General features: G+C 40.5%; 1 long non-coding RNA gene across 2 annotated transcripts in view; it reads left to right on the top strand.

Annotated features, from left to right (window-relative positions):
• LOC132378650 (uncharacterized) overlaps window positions 1-771 on the top strand; it is a 28,123-nt gene extending 27,352 nt beyond the window's left edge. For both annotated transcript variants that reach the window (XR_009507143.1, XR_009507141.1), the window contains one exon: window positions 312-771. This is a non-coding gene — a long non-coding RNA (uncharacterized LOC132378650). The remainder of the gene's footprint in view (window positions 1-311) is intronic.
• Window positions 772-13,382: the final 12,611 nt, after the last annotated feature.

Genomic DNA, 13,382 nt, shown 5'->3' on the forward strand with positions numbered 1-13,382 from the left:
TAAAATACAGGATTTTTTTTTAGATCATTTCATGTAATGCTGCACAACACAGTGAGTCCGTATATTGATTCTGGAAAGGCCTGATGTTAAGAGCAGTCAGGGCAAATTAATTATATGTTTTACCAAGGAAAAAGAACAAAGCTGAAAGGCAGTTTTCACAAAACAATGAGAGGAAGATCTAAGGTTGTAAATTGAATGCATTGTATTCAGTCACCCACACATACACTACACAGGGACGGAATACAAAATGAAGATTTGTATTCATGTGTAGGCAGCACCTTATGTTTCAAATTTTTCCTATTCTCTTTCAGCTGGAAGCTGATTTGCTGCCTGTTCTGACTCTGAAGGGGTACATTCTTCACAGCTGTCCACCTACAAATGCTACAGTCACCACACAACCATCTGGCAGCTTAGACATATGCCACTGTAGTCATCAGCTTCCTTTCTAACACCAGTTTTGTTCAGCAGCTGAAGAACACAATAGAAACCACAAGAAATAACTGGAACGTGGCTTGGCAATATCGACGCTGTTCGCATTTTTTGCTATTTTTTTACAAACTTCGCAACTTGAATGAAAAACTTCCCAAATATTCATTGTATCAGTGATCAGAGAGCACTGGCCCTTTCAAATTAAACAGTGGAAGCAGCTCTGCATCATAGTCATTATTAATGAGAAGCAATCCTGTTGAAAAAAGGTTGACCTATTCTTTTAAATAATGTCTCTATATTGCTTAGAAATAATTATTAAGTCTGTTATAAAAAAGGTTAAAAACCGTGATATGTAATATCTATATAAAATAGATGTTATGGTTAATTATTCTACTTCTCTGTTTTAATATTTCTCATTAATTTGTATCTAAGAAGTAACTACTTTAAATACAAAGAATTCCTAGATCAAAGATCTACAATATTGGTACAATTAGCACACTAGAAACTGCTTTCTATATTCTTAGAGCCAAATTTTGAATATTGAATATAACATAACTCAATAGCTTCAAAATAAAAATAAAATCTACTCAAAATTACTTAATTCTATACAATATAAATCTTGACTGAATCTGATCAGACATCGGTGATAGATAATGCATTTCACACAATGCTTCAGACGGATTCCCCTTAACTCATTAAACATGAATTTAGTAAATTTTCTGTTAGCTGCATTTCCTCTCACACTGACAGTGAGAACTCTTTTGTAAATACACAAGGATGTGGAATTTGGTAGTACCAGGTGTGATGATTTGCATGTGTAACTTTGAGGTGTGATGATGGACCTCTCTGTAAGGATCTTTTCAAGATGGATTTGTAGCTGTTGTGTGCTAACAGCTCCTCATTATAGTTTCATTCTTCAACCTCTTTCTGGCAAGTAAAAACACAGGAAACTACTCATTCAGCAATTTACAGCATGCATGCGCTCCATTAACTCCTTGAGAACTACATTTCCTTTGAAGCCTGTTTCCTGCAGAAGGTTACCAGCCATCAATCAAAACATATTTTCAGCAACATCACAGGTTGTGAAAAAACGAAAGTGTTTAATTAATAATCAATCTTTGTAGAGCCAAAGCAATGTAGACAGAAAAGGAGAGAGAATCCTAATCTGACACCAAGTACAATAGCACAATGTAAATGCATTTTAGCACCCGAGTCTCTGCCATCTTTGAGTGATTTAAGACGCAAGACCTTCAAGAGGCAATGATTTTATATAGATAATTGATTAAGTGTGTCCATATCAAAACTGAATAATTTTATAAGCATGATTTGCTTCCTAAATTCATGAAAACCAAAGTAGCGTACCTGTTAGCGCAACGTTATTACAGTTTAGGGTGTTGAAGTTCAGCGTTCAATTCTCTGGCGTCCCCTGTCATGGAATGCATGGGTTTGCTCCAGTTTCCTCGCACAGTGCAAAGACGTACCAGGAAGGTTAATTGGCTATTGTAAATTGTCCCATGATTAGGCTTCGGTTAAATCGGGGCTGTCAGCGGTTGCTGGGTTGGCGCGACTCAAAGAGTTGGAAGTGCTCACTCCACACTGTATCGCTATATAAATAAATAAAACTAAGTTACTGTTCCACTTAATAGACATAGCATAAAACACTTTATCTGCTTTTGCTGAGGATTTAAGATTTCATTTTGACGCAATTTTAGATTTACGCTGAATGGGATGTGTTTTCCCAATTCCCTCAGGTCTTACTTAACTCTTAATAAAGGATCCTTTGTCTCTATGTACCTTTAAAAGCAATCTACATGGCCTCAAGAAAACATTAGACACAATCGAAGAGTATGTGGAAATATCCAATCTTTTACTGAAGGCTAAATACCTGTTATTAATTTTATAGATAGTTAACATCAAAGCAAACTTATAATGGAAAAATACTTTGTTCTACACCAGAATAATCCTATCACTTCTAAATTTAAATCCAGTCTCCCTTGTCCATACTAAATCACCAAACAGCCTAAAAATTTATACCAATTTGTTTTTGTAGTATCAGTCAATCCGGTATAAAGTTCTCTGCAACCCTAACAATAACTTCTTGAACAACACACAGGAAAAACTCGAGGAACATAGCAGCATTTATGGAAACAGCTAAACAGTCAATGCTTTGAGCCAATCAGTACTGGAAATGAAGGGGAAAGATGCCAGAATTAAAAGGTGTGGGGGGGGGAGAGATGAGAACAAGCAAGAAGGTGAAATGGGAGGTGGGATGAACAATGAGGCTGGAAGGCAAATGTCTGGGGAAGTAGGAGATGGGTGAACCATGGGAGAAAGGGAAGGAGGAGAGGCAGCAGGGGGAGGTAATCCCTGCAGAAAGCGGAGAGTGGGTGGAGGTAAAGGTGTGTTTGATGGTTTCCCTCCCTTTACCACCTTCTTCTTCTTCTACTTCTGGCCTCTTACCTATCCTTACCTACCTATCACCTCCCCCTTACCTTTCTCCCATGTTCAACTCTCCTCTCCTATTGTGTTTGTTCTTCTCCAGTCCTTATCTTTTCCACCTATCACCTCCCCACTTCTTAAATCATCCCCCTTCCCCTACCCACCTGGCTTCACCTATCACCTTCTTGTTTGCCCTCCTTCCCCTCCCCCAAACCCAATTTCTATTCTGGCATCTTCCCCCTTCCTTTCCAGCTGTGATGAAAGGTCTCAACCCAAGATGTTGACTATTTATCCATTTCCTTAGAGGCTGCCTGTCTTAATGAGTTCCTCCAGCATTTTGAGTGTTTTGCTCTGAATTCACAGCATCTGCAGAAACTCTCATGTTAACAAGTTTTTGAATTTTTTTTACTAATGAAGGTGTTTGGCTTTTGCTATACAATCCGTTATTAAGCAAATGACATGTATGGATGAGGCTCAGGTACTGCTTTTTAATGTCTAATATTTGTACTTTCATTGAAGTCCAGTCTTCAGTGCTTTTTATTCACCCCTAATTTTCATCTTTAAATATTGTCCACTTACACTTGTAAAGGTTCACAAACCTAATTTCTGCTTAGTGAAACAACGAATCTAAATCATTTTAATTAGAATAGACATGGATATTTATAAATTGTTTCTTGTGTATTTAAAACAGTAGTCTCCTTAATAATGTTTACCCTTTGTGCAATATTGTACAAAATTAATTTAGTATATGTAAGTCATTGAGCAGTATCACAACTATAAACAAAAACATAGACAAAACACAATAAATCAAATCTCCTTGCTTTATTTCAATTCTTTTATTAGTTCCATTCCACAAACATTTAGCTAAAACTTTAGTAATTACGAAAGTTTCTGAGCTCTCTTTTCACTTACAGTCATCCATCCAAGAAGCAATATCTCACAATATAACATTACATTTAAAAGAAAATCAGATTTGGGGGTAGTCCTCTTTGAAAGTGTTCTTTATCTTTCACATCAAGAAAACAAGTTGCTGACAACACCACTGTCATTGGCAGAATTAAAGGTGGTGACGACTCAGTTTATAGGAGGGAGATTGAAAATCTGGCTAAATGGTGCCATAACACCAGTATCTCACTCAATGTCAGCACGACCAAAGAGCTGATTATTGACATCAGGAGGAGGAAACCAGAAGTCCATGAACCTCAGTGTTCCTCAGCGGGGGAGCAGAAGTGGAGAGGGTTACCAACTTTAAATTGCTCAACGTTATCATTTCAGAGGACCTGTCCTGGTCACATAAGTGCAATTATAAAGCACTGCAATGCCTTTACTTCCTTAGAAGTTTGTGAAGATTTGGTATGAAACCTAAATCTTAAGGTGTGTGGTGGAGAATATATTGTCTGGTTATACAGCCAATATACAGCCTGGTATGGAAACACCAATGCCTTTGAATGGAAAATCCTACAAAAAGTATTGGATATGGCCCAGTCCATCATGGGCAAAACCCTCCCCTCCATTGAGTACATCTACATGCAGCAGTATTGCAATAAAGCTGCATCCATCATCAAGGCCCCCCACTACCCAGGCCATGCTCTCTTCTCCCTGCTGCCAACAGGAAGAAGACACAGGAGCGTCAGGATTCAGATCACCAGGTTCAGGAAAAGTTATTACCCCTCAACCATCAGACTCTTGAACCAGATGGGATAACTTCACTCAATTTCACTCGTCCCAGCATTGAACCGCTCCTACGATTTATTGACTCACTTCAAGGATTCTTCATTTCGTTGCTTATTGCTTATTTGTTTTATTATTATTATTATTATTATTTTCTCTTTTGTATTTTGCACAGTTTTTTGTCTTTTGCATATTAGTTTTGCAACTCAGGTTGGAGGAGCAACACCTCATATACCGTCTGGGTAGTCTCCAGCCCTTTGGCATGAACATTGAATTCTCCAAATTCTGGTAATTCCTTCCCTCTCCCTTCCCCCATCCCAGTTTCACTCTGTCTCCTCCTCCAGCTGCCTATCACCTCCCTCTTGGTTCTGCCTCCTTCTACTACCCGTAGTGCTTTCCCCTTAAATTCCTTCCTCACCTTTCCTGCCTATCCCCTCCCTGCTTCCCCTCCCCCACCCTTTGACCTTTCCCCTTACTGGTTTTTCACCTGACACCTACCAGCCTTCTCCTTCCCACCCTCCCCCCACCTTCCTTATAGGGCCCCTGCCCCATCCCTCTTCAGTCCTGATGAAGGGTCTCGGCCCGAAACGTTGACTGCTCGTTTCCACGGATGCCGCCCCACCTGCTGAGCTCCTCCAGTGTGTTGTGCGTTTTGCTTTGACCCCAGCATCAGCAGAGTATTTTGCGTTTAGTTGTTTGTTTGTCCCATTGGGTGAGGTCTTTTATTGATTCTGTTTTATTTATTGGATTTACCGTGTATGCCTGCAAGAAGACAAATCTCAGAGTTGTATATGGTCACATATATGCACATTGATAATAAACTTACCTTGAATTTTGAAATTTTAATAATATTTCAGGTTTAAAATGTTTGCACAAAATTACGAAAAGCAACATTGTAACCATATAAAACGAAAGGCTTCTTTTATGGGAGAAACTATGTTGTGCAGTAATACTCACTATGGTGATACAGCATCCATCAACACAACCCACACACCCCTCACCCAATATATGTTATAGTATTACTAGAAAGGTGCCAAACTGGTTGTTGTGATGCGTTTAGTGTAGTCGCGTAGTGGATAGCACTTGTCGCTCTCACTTTCAGTTCCGCTGCTGGCTAGCAGTCTTGCAAAAAGAAGAGCTGAATGTGTAAATCTCTCCCTGCCAGTACACTGCCTCTCCAACAGCAAGCCTCATGTAGTGCCTCCTCACTGACAACACATGGAAACTGAACTCCTCTCAGACTCAGACTGAACTATTGAGAACGGGGAGGAGGTCTGGCCCCTGCACATATAGCATGCAGGCCCACCGGTGTGTGCACATGCCCTGGTGCTCGTGAACCAGATCCTCAGCAATGGGTAAATAGCCCCACTGCCTTGTGGGCAGCCTTGGGAGAGACAAAGTCTATGGGAGTGAACCCAGACAGCAAATCCGGAGTGGAGCCCCTAAGGCACCTGGATGTCATTGAACATCCTTCTGACAGCTCCAGCCAAGCTGGTGCCAAACAAATTGATTCATAAGCTTTCCTTTGGACTACACTGGTGAGTCTGAGAGGGGGAGCTTGATGACTGGGCATCTCCGGATCTTCATGCCTTCTGCCCTGGCTTGTGATGATGAACATCACCCATTGTCCTTCAAGACACATGGAAGCCAACCATTACTAGAAATTCTATGAGTACAATGATGTAAGATGTAGCTTCACAGACCAAAAGCTAAAGAACCTATTGTTGGAAAATTAAACTCCAAGGTACTATCACACACAAAATGCAGGAGGAACTCAGCTAGTCAGGCAGCATGTATGGAGGGGAATAAGCAGTTGACATTTCATCAGATCCTGCAGAATTTTTTCAGCATTTTGTGTATGTTGCTCAAGATCTCAAGCATCTGCAGAACCTCTTGTGTTTATGTAAGCTATCATCAATGCCCACAAAAAAACATGTATGATAGTAATACAGGGAATGCTCACACACTACAGGACATATTTTGGAATTAGTTTGAATATATTTGGGTTGAAACTTTACCAAAATCCATATCCATTTCTATACCAATGCTAGAGTAAGTAAACTCTAACAGAATTTCCCGAGACTATCTCGGCATGTACCAACATTTTGGATCAGGTTTAAAAAGAGTAAAAATTATATGAAACGTATCAAAGTATGGAATTTAATTTCTTTGTCTATTATAATTTTAATGCTATTATTGAACCATCAAGCAATCAATTATGCAGGCTATATACAGCAGAGTATACTCTAGATGGAATTAATGATCCTGGAAATAACTGGGGCCCAAAAGAGCTCTAGGTTTGAAAATCGTTTTCTTTCTCAAATTTATACTGAAATGCATTTGAAACTGAAATGCTCTGAAATCTATAATCAGCCTAATTGATGTAATCAGGTACTAAACCAAATTATGCCTTAGAGAATATTTGTGGTATATTTAAGATTATGAATGAAAACAATCAATAAACAGCACACAGTATTTTGACCTCTGTAAGGAGACTGCGATGGAGACATTCTGCAGAGCTTGTGTCAGGATGTAACACTACATCCACAACAGTAGTATCAGTTGATATCTAAGAAATATTTTCAGGCAGGTCTTCAATGAAATAGTGACAGGGCAGTATGGTAAAGAGAAAGCAGAAACATTTTTGTATCATATCATCTGAATGTAAGTGCCCAAATGCACAATATTTCAAAACACCTTATCATGATTACTTATGAAGATTTTCAAATTGTTGAACCTACACATCAGAGCATCACAACAGATCTTTGCTCTCTATAATTTTTTCTTTTAACATATTCGGTATCCTAGCGAGGGCACTTGTAAAAATGGTGGAATGGTGGGAGTTGGAGCATCGAGGACACAGCTTACTCCCCATCAATAAACATTGCAAAAGTTAAGGATGCATAATCTGTGTGTTTTAAATTCCTGCTCACAAACTATATTCAGAAAAACATAAGAAAGGAAGCATTCCTACTTTCCACAGATGATAATCCGTAAACTAAAATAGAGATTTGAAAACATGAGGATATTTTTCTAACTACTCATATTTGGTAATTAAGAAATGCTGTATAATTATTGGTCATCTGCTTCTAGTCCTGGGTAGCTTATTAACAACATATGCATTCAATATTTTTAAATTAATTTAATAAACATTTTTAAAATTTCTGTCAGGAGGAGCAGGGTGTGATTATTTGCATTCAATTATGTGCCTTCCTTTTTGAACCATTTCAATGAATATTTACATCCTGAGCACCTTCATTGAAGGGACAAGGCCAACTGATCTTTGAATTATAAGCTTAAACAATAAGGAGCAAAACAGATCAATTTTGTGGTCACTCATGCAGAGTGTTCAGACTAGCTCACACCTCCAGTACTCGTGCACTGATGCTTTGTGCACAAAACTATAGAAACTATAGAAAGGGTGCAGAGGAGATTTACAAGGATGTTGCCTGGATTGGGGAGCATGCCTTATGAGAATAGGTTGAGTGAACTCGGCCTTTTCTCCTCGGAGTGACGGAGGATGAGAGGTGACCTGATAGAGGTGTTAAAGATAATGAGAGGCATTGATATGGATAGTCAGAGGCTTTCCCCCAGGGCTGAAATGGCTAACAGGAGAGGGCACAGTTTTAAGGTGCTTGGAAGTAGGAAAAGAGGAAATGTCAGGGGTAAGTATTTTAAGCAGAGAGTGGTGAGTGTGTGGAATGGACTGTTGGTGACAGTGTTGGAGGTGGATACAATAGGGTCTTTTAGGAACCTCCTGGATAGGTACATGGAGCTTTGAAAAATAGAGGGCCATGGGTAACCTTAGGTAATTTCTAAGTAAGTACATGTTCAGCACAGCATTGTAGGCCGAAGGGTCTATATTGTGCTTTAGGTTTTCTATGTTTCTAAAAGTTCTATGAATATCACCAATGTCCAGTCTCTGAGAAAAGATTGTACATATTGGTGTTTTCCATTCTGGATGGTATTAGCTTTTGTAGAAAAACTTAATCCAGTATATTCTGCATTTAACTGAGGAAATAGATTACATGTTTCAAACAAATGAAATTCTGTAAAATGTTATCAGTAAATTCCCCTGTAACCAACACTTAGAATAGATTTAAGAGAAAAATAGCATAAAATCACTTTAGAAATTAATAGCTACTACAATAAAAGCAATGGATAATCTTTTACAACCTTCTGGAAATATGATTGAGTCCTGAAGGCCCAGTGATGGGCTGCATTCAGAGGCTTTGTCACTTATTTGGAAGAAGTGGCTAAATATGCAATAGAGTGGTACTCTAACTGCAGCAAGTCAGCTCACAAAGTACTGCAACGGGTGACGAGGATGGCTCAGCATATCATTGGAACCTGGAGACAATCTACAGCTCTCATTATCACCTACATCATTAAAGACCCATCCTATCCCAGACACTGTTCAATCTCATGCCATCAGGTAGGAGATACAAAAACATCTTAGCCGAGAGAATAAGACTGAAAAATAGCTTCTTTCCAAGGGCAGTTGTGCAGCTAAGTAATTCAACCACCTGGCTTGCCAATGGCCTTTGAGTGTTATGGACTACTGAAGTTGCTTGTTGCATGTAAATACAGGAATTTTTGAAAAAAATTAAGCTATACCGCATGCATTGTAAATATCTATTTTACACGGTCTGGAATAGCACAACAATCTCATTGTGTGGAGCATGACAATAAAGTTCCACTTTAAGTGGGGGAGATGAGCCAAGGAGACTACTAATCTCTAAAAGCTGTACATTAGCCAGGTCATAAAAATAGCCAATAAGGCACAAGGTTTTCTTCTAAGGAGACACAGGTGAAATGTAGGGAGGTTATGCTAAATGTGTGTCAAACCCGGATTTAGACCACAGGTCCAGTCACTATGATACAAGGCGATACGTAAAATGTGTTGGTATATCCATTAAGGAAGAATAATAGCTGGGTGTAATTCTTGAGGAAAGAAGGATGAAGGGAATCTAATAGAGGTCTTAAACCTATAAAAACTTTTTTAAATGGATGTGGGGAGAATGTATGCAAGGAGGAATTGCTGAAAATTAAAAAAAAACTGTGGAAACTGCAACTCTGAAATAAAAACCAAAGGTGCAAAAGAATCTCTTTGTGAGAGAGCAGATCTCTGTAGAAAGAGAGACAGAATTTATTAGAACTCAAACTTCACCAGCAAAAGTTGTCTAAACCAAAAGATTTGGTAGGAAAGTCAGAAGAGACTCCAATGGTAGGAATGTGAAACTTCCCTCCACACAGAATGGTTGGGACATGCGTTATGCATGCACTTACAGGGAGGCTGGATAAGTATCCAAGGAAGAAGGAAATCAAGTAAGTGAATGGACATTGAAGATGTTCATGATGCTCAAGATTGTTTATTGTTACTTCCTGTACTCAAGTGTAATGGAGAATGAAATAATGATTCCTCTGAATCCAATGTAACACAATAAAACAAAAAAAAATGCTTTAAAAGGCAGAGCTTGGGAGGGTTAACGGTGCCTAATGTCAACTCCTTTGCTTGCAGCTTCGGAAACCACTCTATTTCCATCTTTAATATCTCTATTTTTCCATTTCAGCATTCTTTTAAAGACCCCGACCTGGAGTTACACGCTGACTACGGTTCTCTGCGGGAATGGGACCTGCTCTCGGGGTTTCACAACTGGCCGTTGTGCAGCATGCCAAGGGCTTGGCCTGAGAGCTCAACTCACCTTCGGGGGCGCGGGATTTCATGGCTCTGGAGATGGGGATATCAGAGGTCAGTGCCTCTGCAGGAGATCGGTGTGTCTTGGAGACGGAAGATCTCTGGGTGTGTGACCAGAGACCTGAGATCTTTGGGCACAGAGCTCAGAATAAGCAATGCAATGAACTTTTAACATCATAAACCAACGAGTTGTTTGTCATGTCTCCCCTGTCGCTGTGAAACAGAGACATCTCTTTCTCCCTTATTTGGGAGAGAGAGCCTGTGTTATGTCGAATGCCAGGTGAACGAGTAGTCTTCAGGGAACTGCAAGTCTGTGAACGAGTAGCCTTCAGGGAACTGCAAACCTGTGAACGAGTAGTCTTCGGGGGAACTGCAAACCTGTGAACGAGTAGTCTTCGGGGGAACTGCAAATCTGTGAACGAGTAGTCTTCGGGGGAACTGCAAATCTGTGAACGAGTAGTCTTCGGGGGAACTGCAAGTCTGTGAACGAGTAGTCTTCAGGGAACTGCAAATCTGTGAACGAGTAGTCTTCGGGGAACTGCAAGTCTGTGAACGAGTAGTCTTCAGGGAACTGCAAATCTGTGAACAAGTAGTCTTCGGGGAACTGCAAGTCTGTGAACGAGTGGTCTTCGGGGAACTGCAAGTCTGTGAACGAGTTGTCTTTGGGGAACTGCAAGTCTGTGAACGAGTGGTCTTCGGGGAACTGCAAGTCTGTGAACGAGTGGCCTTCGGGGAACTGCAAGTCTGTGAACGAGTGGTCTTCGGGGAACTGCAAGTCTGTGAACGAGTGGTCTTCAGGGAACTGCAAGTCTGTGAACAAGTGGTCTTCGGGGAACTGCAAGTCTGTGTCTTTGTTGATGCTTTGCTCACTCTTGAGTGCACGGTGGCGGGTGCCGATGCTTTTCTTTTGCCAGTGGGGGGAGGGGATTTTTGCTTGCTCACGCTTACATGCGGGAGAGAGAGGGGAGCTGCGGGGGGGACTTCGGGGTTTTAACATTTAACTGTGATCCATTCTTTGGGGGCACTCCTCTGTTTTTGTGGATGGTTGTGAAGAAAAAGCATTTTAGGATGTATATTGTATACATTTCTCTGACATTAAATGTACCTTTGAAACCTTGAGACCAATAATGAATAAACACAATAAATATAAATGTATGAGAAGGCTTGTACACATAGATTGATTATATGTCCATAAGGTAACTAAGCACAGGAGTGCCTGTACATAGGGTGACTGACAGGAACTGATAAAGTAGTGGACGAGTGGGTAGCTGGGTGGAGGTGTTGATCAGCTTTTCTGCTTGGGGAAACTGACTGTTTTTGAGGCTGGTGGTCCTGGTGTGGATGTTCTGTAGCCGCCTCCTTGATGGGGGTGAGACCAACAATTCATGAGCAGGATGGGTGGGATATTGCCGGCATCCTCTGTACATATGCCCTTGATGGTGAGTAGGCTGGTGCTGTTGATACAATGGGCAGTTTTCACCACCCTTTGTAGGACCTTCAAGTCTGCTCCAATGCAGTTTTTGCACCAAGCAGTGATACAGCTTGTTAGAATGCTCTTTACTGCACATCAGTAGCAGGATGTGAGAGTAGATGTGCATAGCCTAACTCTTTTCACCCTCTTTAGAATGTAGAGGCAATGATGAGCGTTCCTGTTTGTGTAGGATGTGTTTTGGGATCATGAGAGGTTGTGTGAGATGTGCACTCACAGTATCGATCGCTGTGCTGCCGCTGTAAAGTGGGGAGTGAGTGATGTAAGTTCTCCTGAAGTTGATAGCCATCTCCTTTGACTTGTTGACATTGAAGAAGAGGTTATTTGCCCGGTACCAGACCTCGAGCTCTTCCACCTCCTCTTTGTAGGCCATCTCATTGTTGTTGGTGATGAGCCCTTCCACTGTTGTGCCATTAGCAAACTTGACAATGTGATTACTTGGCTGCTTGGCTGTGCAGTCATGTGTGAGCAAAATGTATTATAGCCATATAATGATTACAGCACGGAAACAGGCCATCTCAGCCCTTCTAGTCCATACCGGACACTTACTCTCACCTAATCCCACTGACCCGCACTCAGCCCATAACCCTCCAATCCTTTCCTGTCCATATACCTATTCAATTTTTACTTTAAATGACAATACCGAACCTGCCTCTACCACTTCTACTGGAAGCTCGTTCCATACAGCTACCACTCTGAGTAAAGAAATTCCCCCTCGTGTTACCCTTAAACTTTTGCCCCCTAACTTTCAACTCATGTCCACTTGTTTGAATCTCCCCTACTCTCAATGGAAAAAGCCTATCCACGTCAACTCTATCTATCCCCCTCATAATTTTAAATACCTTCATCAAGTTCCCCCCTCAACCTTCTACGCTCCAAAGAATAAGCCCTAACTTGTTCAGCCTTTCCCTGTAACTTAGGTGCTGAAACCCAGGTAACATTCTAGTAAATCTCCTCTGTACTCTCTCTATTTTATTGACATCTTTCCTATAACTCGGTGACCAGAACTGTACACAATACTCCAAGTTCGGCCTTACTAATGCCTTGTACAATTTTAACATTACATCCCAACTCCTATACTTAATGCTCTGTCTTATAAAGGCCGGCATACCAAGAGCTTTCTTCACCACCCTATCCACATGAATTATTGAATTGACTTTATTTCTTACATCCTTCACATACACAAGGAGTAAAAATCTTCGCAATCATAGTAATTTACAATAATTTATAATAAATAGAACAGTCAATGTAACAGAGAAATACACTCAAATCAGCATGAGTTAATTAGTCTGACGTGCTGGTGGAAGAAGTTGTCCCGGAGCCTGTTGGTCCTGGCTTTTATGCTGCGGTACCGTTTCCCAGATGGTAGCAGCTGGAATCGATTGTAGTTGAGATATAGTAATTGACTCATCACACAGTCCTGTGGGGCACCCATGTTGAGGATGATGGGGAAGGAGGAGAGGTTGTGCCTCCTGACTATCTGAGATCTGTTGGCTGGGAAGTCCAACACCCAGTTACACAGTGGTGTATTTAGACTGAGAAATTATGATATGTACATATATAATAATAACTATATAAAATTATATCATTACACAATTATATATAATGATATTATATATAAAATAATTTTTCAAACTATTGATAGAATGCCTAATG

Source organism: Hypanus sabinus, chromosome 2, assembly GCF_030144855.1.
Source record: "Hypanus sabinus isolate sHypSab1 chromosome 2, sHypSab1.hap1, whole genome shotgun sequence".
Lineage (NCBI taxonomy): Eukaryota > Metazoa > Chordata > Chondrichthyes > Myliobatiformes > Dasyatidae > Hypanus > Hypanus sabinus.